The sequence below is a fragment of the Scyliorhinus torazame genome, chromosome 4 (genome assembly GCF_047496885.1).
Source record: "Scyliorhinus torazame isolate Kashiwa2021f chromosome 4, sScyTor2.1, whole genome shotgun sequence".
NCBI classification, from domain to species: domain Eukaryota; kingdom Metazoa; phylum Chordata; class Chondrichthyes; order Carcharhiniformes; family Scyliorhinidae; genus Scyliorhinus; species Scyliorhinus torazame.
Window position 1 is genome coordinate 304,740,968 of NC_092710.1, and position 7,500 is coordinate 304,748,467.

Genomic DNA, 7,500 nt, shown 5'->3' on the forward strand with positions numbered 1-7,500 from the left:
AGCCTACTGCACCTGGTATTCCCAGGCGGTCTCCCATCCAAGTACTAACCAGGCCTGAGTCTGCTTAGCTTCCGAGATCAGACGAGATCGGGCGTTTTCAGACTAGTATGGCCGTAGGCATCTGCCGCACCGTCTTCTCGCCTATTCAAGCTGGCCACCCTAGCACCCTCGCCACTTCTTCTTTCCGGTTGTTTTCAATTTTTTCTCTCTCTTTTTCTACTTCTACTTCTACTTCTCCTCCTTTTTCTCTCCTTCTCCTGCTAATTCTAGCCTATATGCCTGATACTCGCTCCCCTTCATGCCGTCCCCACCTAGCTCTCTTTTTTCTTCTCCACCTCCCCAAGGAAAACTGCAAGCCCCGCCCACCTCACACCAGCCTGCCGCCTGCACGCTGCTGCCTTTCCACATTGCAACGCTGCGCACTTCTCTCAGCACAGCCAGCACAAGGGTCAGGCAGGCAATGCAAGCCAGCTCTCTCTTCCTTCGCTTTCCACACCAGCCCCAATGCCACAACTTGCATTCATGCGGCGCCTTCAGGCTAGGAGAACGTCCTGCCGACACACTGGCTTGCGGCCACACGGGCCAGCTGGCGGGCCCATCAAAGTGCAGCACGCCAAGGCACCCAACCGTGCTGCGTTGCAAAGGCCCGGCAAAGCTGCAGCAGCTGAATGGCCCGACCAAGCCGCCTGCCTGAGTTGAGCCCGCAGGCAAGTGTTGGGAGGAATGGCGAGGACGCAGAGAGCAGCAAAAGGTTGGCCTGCCTCTGGTGTGGAGAGTGCTTGGCGTGAGCAGTCTCTGCTGGCCGCAAAAGCCTACTGCACCTGGTATTCCCAGGCGGTCTCCCATCCAAGTACTAACCAGGCCTGAGTCTGCTTAGCTTCCGAGATCAGACGAGATCGGGCGTTTTCAGACTAGTATGGCCGTAGGCATCTGCAGCACCGTCTTCTCGCCTATTCAAGTTGGCCACCCTAGCACCCTCGCCACTTCTTCTTTCCGGTTGTTTTCAATTTTTTCTCTCTCTTTTTCTACTTCTACTTCTACTTCTCCTCCTCTTTCTCTCCTTCTCCTGCTAATTCTAGCCTATATGCCTGATACTCGCTCCCCTTCATGCCGTCCCCACCTAGCTCTCTTTTTTCTTCTCCACCTCCCCAAGGAAAACTGCAAGCCCCGCCCACCTCACACCAGCCTGCCGCCTGCACGCTGCTGCCTTTCCACATTGCAACGCTGCGCACTTCTCTCAGCACAGCCAGCACAAGGGTCAGGCAGGCAATGCAAGCCAGCTCTCTCTTCCTTCGCTTTCCACACCAGCCCCAATGCCACAACTTGCATTCATGCGGCGCCTTCAGGCTAGGAGAGAGAACGTCCTGCCGACACACTGGCTTGCGGCCACACGGGCCAGCTGGCGTGCCCATCAAAGTGCAGCACGCCAAGGCACACAACCGTGCTGCGTTGCAAAGGCCCGGCAAAGCTGCAGCAGCTGAATGGCCCGACCAAGCCGCCTGCCTGAGTTGAGCCCGCAGGCAAGTGTTGGGAGGAATGGCGAGGACGCAGAGAGCAGCAAAAGGTTGGCCTGCCTCTGGTGTGGAGAGTGCTTGGCGTGAGCAGTCTCTGCTGGCCGCAAAAGCCTACTGCACCTGGTATTCCCAGGCGGTCTCCCATCCAAGTACTAACCAGGCCTGAGTCTGCTTAGCTTCCGAGATCAGACGAGATCGGGCGTTTTCAGACTAGTATGGCCGTAGGCATCTGCAGCACCGTCTTCTCGCCTATTCAAGCTGGCCACCCTAGCACCCTCGCCACTTCTTCTTTCCGGTTGTTTTCAATTTTTTCTCTCTCTTTTTCTACTTCTACTTCTACTTCTCCTCCTCTTTCTCTCCTTCTCCTGCTAATTCTAGCCTATATGCCTGATACTCGCTCCCCTTCATGCCATCCCCACCGAGCTCTCTTTTTTCTTCTCCACCTCCTCAAGGAAAACTGCAAGCCCCGCCTACCTCACACCAGCCTGCCGCCTGCACGCTGCTGCCTTTCCACATTGCAACGCTGCGCACTTCTCTCAGCACAGCCAGCACAAGGGTCAGGCAGGCAATGCAAGCCAGCTCTCTCTTCCTTCGCTTTCCACACCAGCCCCAATGCCACAACTTGCATTCATGCGGCGTCTTCAGGCTAGGAGAGAGAACGTCCTGCCGACACACTGGCTTGCGGCCACACGGGCCAGCTGGCGTGCCCATCAAAGTGCAGCACGCCAAGGCACACAACCGTGCTGCGTTGCAAAGGCCCGGCAAAGCTGCAGCAGCTTAATGGCCCGACCAAGCCGCCTGCCTGAGTTGAGCCCGCAGGCAAGTGTTGGGAGGAATGGCGAGGACGCAGAGAGCAGCAAAAGGTTGGCCTGCCTCTGGTGTGGAGAGTGCTTGGCGTGAGCAGTCACTGCTGGCCGCAAAAGCCTACTGCACCTGGTATTCCCAGGCGGTCTCCCATCCAAGTACTAACCAGGCCTGAGTCTGCTTAGCTTCCGAGATCAGACGAGATCGGGCGTTTTCAGACTAGTATGGCCGTAGGCATCTGCCGCACCGCCTTCTCGCCTATTCAAGCTGGCCACCCTAGCACCCTCGCCACTTCTTCTTTCCGGTTGTTTTCAATTTTTTCTCTCTCTTTTTCTACTTCTACTTCTACTTCTCCTCCTTTTTCTCTCCTTCTCCTGCTAATTCTAGCCTATATGCCTGATACTCGCTCCCCTTCATGCCGTCCCCACCTAGCTCTCTTTTTTCTTCTCCACCTCCCCAAGGAAAACTGCAAGCCCCGCCCACCTCACACCAGCCTGCCGCCTGCACGCTGCTGCCTTTCCACATTGCAACGCTGCGCACTTCTCTCAGCACAGCCAGCACAAGGGTCAGGCAGGCAATGCAAGCCAGCTCTCTCTTCCTTCGCTTTCCACACCAGCCCCAATGCCACAACTTGCATTCATGCGGCGCCTTCAGGCTAGGAGAACGTCCTGCCGACACACTGGCTTGCGGCCACACGGGCCAGCTGGCGTGCCCATCAAAGTGCAGCACGCCAAGGCACCCAACCATGCTGCGTTGCAAAGGCCCGGCAAAGCTGCAGCAGCTGAATGGCCCGACCAAGCCGCCTGCCTGAGTTGAGCCCGCAGGCAAGTGTTGGGAGGAATGGCGAGGACGCAGAGAGCAGCAAAAGGTTGGCCTGCCTCTGGTGTGGAGAGTGCTTGGCGTGAGCAGTCTCTGCTGGCCGCAAAAGCCTACTGCACCTGGTATTCCCAGGCGGTCTCCCATCCAAGTACTAACCAGGCCTGAGTCTGCTTAGCTTCCGAGATCAGACGAGATCGGGCGTTTTCAGACTAGTATGGCCGTAGGCATCTGCAGCACCGTCTTCTCGCCTATTCAAGCTGGCCACCCTAGCACCCTCGCCACTTCTTCTTTCCGGTTGTTTTCAATTTTTTCTCTCTCTTTTTCTACTTCTACTTCTACTTCTCCTCCTCTTTCTCTCCTTCTCCTGCTAATTCTAGCCTATATGCCTGATACTCGCTCCCCTTCATGCCATCCCCACCGAGCTCTCTTTTTTCTTCTCCACCTCCTCAAGGAAAACTGCAAGCCCCGCCTACCTCACACCAGCCTGCCGCCTGCACGCTGCTGCCTTTCCACATTGCAACGCTGCGCACTTCTCTCAGCACAGCCAGCACAAGGGTCAGGCAGGCAATGCAAGCCAGCTCTCTCTTCCTTCGCTTTCCACACCAGCCCCAATGCCACAACTTGCATTCATGCGGCGCCTTCAGGCTAGGAGAGAGAACGTCCTGCCGACACACTGGCTTGCGGCCACACGGGCCAGCTGGCGTGCCCATCAAAGTGCAGCACGCCAAGGCACACAACCGTGCTGCGTTGCAAAGGCCCGGCAAAGCTGCAGCAGCTTAATGGCCCGACCAAGCCGCCTGCCTGAGTAGAGCCCGCAGGCAAGTGTTGGGAGGAATGGCGAGGACGCAGAGAGCAGCAAAAGGTTGGCCTGCCTCTGGTGTGGAGAGTGCTTGGCGTGAGCAGTCACTGCTGGCCGCAAAAGCCTACTGCACCTGGTATTCCCAGGCGGTCTCCCATCCAAGTACTAACCAGGCCTGAGTCTGCTTAGCTTCCGAGATCAGACGAGATCGGGCGTTTTCAGACTAGTATGGCCGTAGGCATCTGCCGCACCGCCTTCTCGCCTATTCAAGCTGGCCACCCTAGCACCCTCGCCACTTCTTCTTTCCGGTTGTTTTCAATTTTTTCTCTCTCTTTTTCTACTTCTACTTCTACTTCTCCTCCTTTTTCTCTCCTTCTCCTGCTAATTCTAGCCTATATGCCTGATACTCGCTCCCCTTCATGCCGTCCCCACCTAGCTCTCTTTTTTCTTCTCCACCTCCCCAAGGAAAACTGCAAGCCCCGCCCACCTCACACCAGCCTGCCGCCTGCACGCTGCTGCCTTTCCACATTGCAACGCTGCGCACTTCTCTCAGCACAGCCAGCACAAGGGTCAGGCAGGCAATGCAAGCCAGCTCTCTCTTCCTTCGCTTTCCACACCAGCCCCAATGCCACAACTTGCATTCATGCGGCGCCTTCAGGCTAGGAGAACGTCCTGCCGACACACTGGCTTGCGGCCACACGGGCCAGCTGGCGGGCCCATCAAAGTGCAGCACGCCAAGGCACCCAACCGTGCTGCGTTGCAAAGGCCCGGCAAAGCTGCAGCAGCTGAATGGCCCGACCAAGCCACCTGCCTGAGTTGAGCCCGCAGGCAAGTGTTGGGAGGAATGGCGAGGACGCAGAGAGCAGCAAAAGGTTGGCCTGCCTCTGGTGTGGAGAGTGCTTGGCGTGAGCAGTCTCTGCTGGCCGCAAAAGCCTACTGCACCTGGTATTCCCAGGCGGTCGCCATTCCAAGTACTAACCAGGCCTGAGTCTGCTTAGCTTCCGAGATCAGACGAGATCGGGCGTTTTCAGACTAGTATGGCCGTAGGCATCTGCAGCACCGTCTTCTCGCCTATTCAAGTTGGCCACCCTAGCACCCTCGCCACTTCTTCTTTCCGGTTGTTTTCAATTTTTTCTCTCTCTTTTTCTACTTCTACTTCTACTTCTCCTCCTCTTTCTCTCCTTCTCCTGCTAATTCTAGCCTATATGCCTGATACTCGCTCCCCTTCATGCCGTCCCCACCTAGCTCTCTTTTTTCTTCTCCACCTCCCCAAGGAAAACTGCAAGCCCCGCCCACCTCACACCAGCCTGCCGCCTGCACGCTGCTGCCTTTCCACATTGCAACGCTGCGCACTTCTCTCAGCACAGCCAGCACAAGGGTCAGGCAGGCAATGCAAGCCAGCTCTCTCTTCCTTCGCTTTCCACACCAGCCCCAATGCCACAACTTGCATTCATGCGGCGCCTTCAGGCTAGGAGAGAGAACGTCCTGCCGACACACTGGCTTGCGGCCACACGGGCCAGCTGGCGTGCCCATCAAAGTGCAGCACGCCAAGGCACACAACCGTGCTGCGTTGCAAAGGCCCGGCAAAGCTGCAGCAGCTTAATGGCCCGACCAAGCCGCCTGCCTGAGTAGAGCCCGCAGGCAAGTGTTGGGAGGAATGGCGAGGACGCAGAGAGCAGCAAAAGGTTGGCCTGCCTCTGGTGTGGAGAGTGCTTGGCGTGAGCAGTCACTGCTGGCCGCAAAAGCCTACTGCACCTGGTATTCCCAGGCGGTCTCCCATCCAAGTACTAACCAGGCCTGAGTCTGCTTAGCTTCCGAGATCAGACGAGATCGGGCGTTTTCAGACTAGTATGGCCGTAGGCATCTGCCGCACCGCCTTCTCGCCTATTCAAGCTGGCCACCCTAGCACCCTCGCCACTTCTTCTTTCCGGTTGTTTTCAATTTTTTCTCTCTCTTTTTCTACTTCTACTTCTACTTCTCCTCCTTTTTCTCTCCTTCTCCTGCTAATTCTAGCCTATATGCCTGATACTCGCTCCCCTTCATGCCGTCCCCACCTAGCTCTCTTTTTTCTTCTCCACCTCCCCAAGGAAAACTGCAAGCCCCGCCCACCTCACACCAGCCTGCCGCCTGCACGCTGCTGCCTTTCCACATTGCAACGCTGCGCACTTCTCTCAGCACAGCCAGCACAAGGGTCAGGCAGGCAATGCAAGCCAGCTCTCTCTTCCTTCGCTTTCCACACCAGCCCCAATGCCACAACTTGCATTCATGCGGCGCCTTCAGGCTAGGAGAACGTCCTGCCGACACACTGGCTTGCGGCCACACGGGCCAGCTGGCGGGCCCATCAAAGTGCAGCACGCCAAGGCACCCAACCGTGCTGCGTTGCAAAGGCCCGGCAAAGCTGCAGCAGCTGAATGGCCCGACCAAGCCACCTGCCTGAGTTGAGCCCGCAGGCAAGTGTTGGGAGGAATGGCGAGGACGCAGAGAGCAGCAAAAGGTTGGCCTGCCTCTGGTGTGGAGAGTGCTTGGCGTGAGCAGTCTCTGCTGGCCGCAAAAGCCTACTGCACCTGGTATTCCCAGGCGGTCGCCATTCCAAGTACTAACCAGGCCTGAGTCTGCTTAGCTTCCGAGATCAGACGAGATCGGGCGTTTTCAGACTAGTATGGCCGTAGGCATCTGCAGCACCGTCTTCTCGCCTATTCAAGTTGGCCACCCTAGCACCCTCGCCACTTCTTCTTTCCGGTTGTTTTCAATTTTTTCTCTCTCTTTTTCTACTTCTACTTCTACTTCTCCTCCTCTTTCTCTCCTTCTCCTGCTAATTCTAGCCTATATGCCTGATACTCGCTCCCCTTCATGCCGTCCCCACCTAGCTCTCTTTTTTCTTCTCCACCTCCCCAAGGAAAACTGCAAGCCCCGCCCACCTCACACCAGCCTGCCGCCTGCACGCTGCTGCCTTTCCACATTGCAACGCTGCGCACTTCTCTCAGCACAGCCAGCACAAGGGTCAGGCAGGCAATGCAAGCCAGCTCTCTCTTCCTTCGCTTTCCACACCAGCCCCAATGCCACAACTTGCATTCATGCGGCGCCTTCAGGCTAGGAGAGAGAACGTCCTGCCGACACACTGGCTTGCGGCCACACGGGCCAGCTGGCGTGCCCATCAAAGTGCAGCACGCCAAGGCACACAACCGTGCTGCGTTGCAAAGGCCCGGCAAAGCTGCAGCAGCTGAATGGCCCGACCAAGCCGCCTGCCTGAGTTGAGCCCGCAGGCAAGTGTTGGGAGGAATGGCGAGGACGCAGAGAGCAGCAAAAGGTTGGCCTGCCTCTGGTGTGGAGAGTGCTTGGCGTGAGCAGTCTCTGCTGGCCGCAAAAGCCTACTGCACCTGGTATTCCCAGGCGGTCTCCCATCCAAGTACTAACCAGGCCTGAGTCTGCTTAGCTTCCGAGATCAGACGAGATCGGGCGTTTTCAGACTAGTATGGCCGTAGGCATCTGCAGCACCGTCTTCTCGCCTATTCAAGCTGGCCACCCTAGCACCCTCGCCACTTCTTCTTTCCGGTTGTTTTCAAT

General features: G+C 57.1%; 10 non-coding genes across 10 annotated transcripts; all 10 read right to left on the reverse strand.

The window, feature by feature from the left end:
• Nucleotides 1–119, reverse strand: LOC140412348 (5S ribosomal RNA). The gene has a single exon (XR_011941547.1). It is a non-coding gene; the product is annotated as a 5S ribosomal RNA (ribosomal RNA).
• A 690-nt stretch (nt 120–809) lies between these two features.
• On the reverse strand, nt 810–928 carry LOC140412349 (5S ribosomal RNA). Its single transcript, XR_011941548.1, has one exon. It is a non-coding gene; the product is annotated as a 5S ribosomal RNA (ribosomal RNA).
• Nucleotides 929–1,622: 694 nt separating this feature from the next.
• On the reverse strand, nt 1,623–1,741 carry LOC140412350 (5S ribosomal RNA). The gene has a single exon (XR_011941549.1). It is a non-coding gene; the product is annotated as a 5S ribosomal RNA (ribosomal RNA).
• Nucleotides 1,742–2,435: 694 nt separating this feature from the next.
• Nucleotides 2,436–2,554, reverse strand: LOC140412351 (5S ribosomal RNA). Its single transcript, XR_011941550.1, has one exon. It is a non-coding gene; the product is annotated as a 5S ribosomal RNA (ribosomal RNA).
• A 690-nt stretch (nt 2,555–3,244) lies between these two features.
• LOC140412352 (5S ribosomal RNA) lies at nt 3,245–3,363 on the reverse strand. The gene has a single exon (XR_011941551.1). It is a non-coding gene; the product is annotated as a 5S ribosomal RNA (ribosomal RNA).
• Nucleotides 3,364–4,057: 694 nt separating this feature from the next.
• Nucleotides 4,058–4,176, reverse strand: LOC140412354 (5S ribosomal RNA). Its single transcript, XR_011941553.1, has one exon. It is a non-coding gene; the product is annotated as a 5S ribosomal RNA (ribosomal RNA).
• A 690-nt stretch (nt 4,177–4,866) lies between these two features.
• Nucleotides 4,867–4,985, reverse strand: LOC140415301 (5S ribosomal RNA). The gene has a single exon (XR_011944414.1). It is a non-coding gene; the product is annotated as a 5S ribosomal RNA (ribosomal RNA).
• A 694-nt stretch (nt 4,986–5,679) lies between these two features.
• On the reverse strand, nt 5,680–5,798 carry LOC140412355 (5S ribosomal RNA). Its single transcript, XR_011941554.1, has one exon. It is a non-coding gene; the product is annotated as a 5S ribosomal RNA (ribosomal RNA).
• A 690-nt stretch (nt 5,799–6,488) lies between these two features.
• LOC140415302 (5S ribosomal RNA) lies at nt 6,489–6,607 on the reverse strand. The gene has a single exon (XR_011944415.1). It is a non-coding gene; the product is annotated as a 5S ribosomal RNA (ribosomal RNA).
• A 694-nt stretch (nt 6,608–7,301) lies between these two features.
• Nucleotides 7,302–7,420, reverse strand: LOC140412356 (5S ribosomal RNA). Its single transcript, XR_011941555.1, has one exon. It is a non-coding gene; the product is annotated as a 5S ribosomal RNA (ribosomal RNA).
• Between the last annotated feature and the right edge of the window lie 80 nt (nt 7,421–7,500).